The sequence below is a fragment of the Octopus bimaculoides genome, chromosome 22 (genome assembly GCF_046866305.1).
Source record: "Octopus bimaculoides isolate indiv1 chromosome 22, ASM4686630v1, whole genome shotgun sequence".
Lineage (NCBI taxonomy): Eukaryota > Metazoa > Mollusca > Cephalopoda > Octopoda > Octopodidae > Octopus > Octopus bimaculoides.
In genome coordinates, this window is record NC_142949.1 from 2,749,501 (window position 1) to 2,751,789 (window position 2,289).

The 2,289-nt window shown below is 37.7% G+C and overlaps 1 long non-coding RNA gene across 1 annotated transcript; it reads left to right on the top strand.

Moving 5' to 3' along the window:
- Positions 1-866: 866 nt before the first annotated feature.
- LOC128250552 (uncharacterized) lies at positions 867-2,086 on the top strand. The gene is made up of 2 exons (XR_008266584.2): positions 867-1,174; positions 1,721-2,086. It is a non-coding gene; the product is annotated as an uncharacterized LOC128250552 (long non-coding RNA).
- Positions 2,087-2,289: the final 203 nt, after the last annotated feature.

Sequence of the window (2,289 nt, forward strand, 5' to 3'; positions counted from 1 at the left end):
TCACAAGGCATTCGTCTACCCGGAAATATAGTAGCAGACACTACCCAAAATTACCTTGCGTTATGACTGAACCAGCATCCATGTCGCTGGGAAGAGAATTCCTCACTACACACCAATTTTTATGGTATATCCAAGACTTGAACATGCAAACGCAGACATGCGTGCTTGTAAACACATATATGTGTACGTGTATATATGTATAGAATGGGGTTGGGAGGATGGACGTTTTTCAAAAATTCACAAAATCATTAATGTTAGAAGCAAAGAAATTTTATTGACATTAATGTGTTTGTATTGAATTAGCATTTGTCAAAATCACACGTGGAAAATAACATACATCATGCGGTGTCCCGTTTTCATTGATGCATTTCTGGAGGTGTTATTGGATACTGGCTTCCATTCTCTCCAGCATTGTTCTGTCGATATGGGTGACTTCCACACGAATAGATTCCTTGAAATCGTCCAATGTAGAGGGCTTATGCGCATACACACGTGCCTGAAATGACTGAAACATGTAAAAGAATGAAAGAGAAGAATGTATATATGTATGAATTTAGGACCAAAATGCTTAAGGATGGCAAGGGATTCCCTTACACATAACTTGCACAGAGTTAATATTGATAAGTACAAGTTTTGTGTAAGGGAATCCCTTGTCATCCTTAAGTCTTTTGGGCCTAAAACTTTAAATAAATTTACTGAGGTGATAATTTCTTGCAGCCATAAATTTCCTTCTACTTTTATGAAAGTGTATAGAAGTAAAACTTGATTTAGTAAATAACATTTAGTTTTACGGGGATTTGAAACCAGAACATTTAAATTTCTATCAACAGTCACCTATATGTTTAGCAATGAAATAATTGTTTTTTTTTTCCTTGTCTTCTTTTGTGTTAGAAAATTTGGACTTGTCCTGTGATGGGTTTATCTTTCAAATTAGCTATGTGGCACTGTATGAGCTTTTTTTTTGTTGGATTTGCTTTGTGTGTGTGTGTTTTCCGTTCATCTTGCTGTGGAGGTCATTGCCAAGATGCACTTTAAATTTAATCAAACCGCGGGAGTGAACTCCCGAAATGGTCATAGGTGTGTTTGAATTTACTTTGTGGAATTATTTTTGCTCCTGGACTCTTACCTACCTTGATTTTAAGAATTGAACTATTTGGACGTACTCTTGTGAGAGGTAAGTAAAAAAACCTTTTTTATAAATATTTTTAGTCGTTTTATATTTTACTTTATCTTAGTTTATTTAGGTCTTTAGTTGCATGACGCACTTTAAAATTTTAGTCGTTGTATTTACCTTTTTGATATGCCGTTCTATATATTTGTATTTTATTCGCATATATATATTTACCTTCTGTGTTTTGTTTTTGTATATGTATATTTTTATATGTTTAAGAACCATGGTAATATTTATATATAGTCGAATGTTAGAGGTATGGTGTTATATATAAAGACGTTGACTCGAATTTGATGTTTGTTCTATGATCAATGTTTCTTTATCTCTGTCTAAATATATTTGAGCACTTTTTGCAGTCCTATAAACCCTTGTCTTTCTATAAAAGGAGACAAAAATGATTTCTTGTGTTTTATATATATATATATACAGGGTCGAGCAGGGAGAACGGGTGGTTTTGAAATGGCTATTTCTCAGCTCCATGGGGAGGGACATATGTCTGACAGGTACCATTCAGTCCGTGGTGTCTTAGCATTCTTTTTTTTGTTTTAGGTGAAGTATGGCGCTGTGGACGATATAGCATCGTGCATTTGCCTACGACAGTTACGTGAAGAATTACGAGTATGTCAAAGCAATTCAGCGTGAATTTCGGCGCCATTTCAACACTCACCGAAATCAGGCTGTTCCCACCCTTAACACAATCTTACGTTGGGTGAATGCACTTCGTACACGGGGTACACTAATGAACGGAAGACCGGTGGGGGTGCTACGACCGGTACGGATCCCAGAAAATGTGGAACGTGTCGGACAAGCTTTGATACGGAGTCCGAATCGCTCTGCATTGATGGGGTGACGGCCCACACAGCCAGAGTATCAATGTACGCTCTTCGCCCTCTTTGGTGACCGCCACATTTCCAGGTTTGCTGATATTCCTTGGCCTCCTCGGTCACTTGATATGTCCATGTGTGATTATTTCTTGTGGAGTAAACTCGAGGCACGTGTGTATGCGCATAAGCCCTCTACATTGGACGATTTCAAGGAATCTATTCGTGTGGAAGTCACCCATATAGACAGAGCAATGCTGGAGAGAATGGAAGCCAGCTTCCTATAAAGCCTTCAGA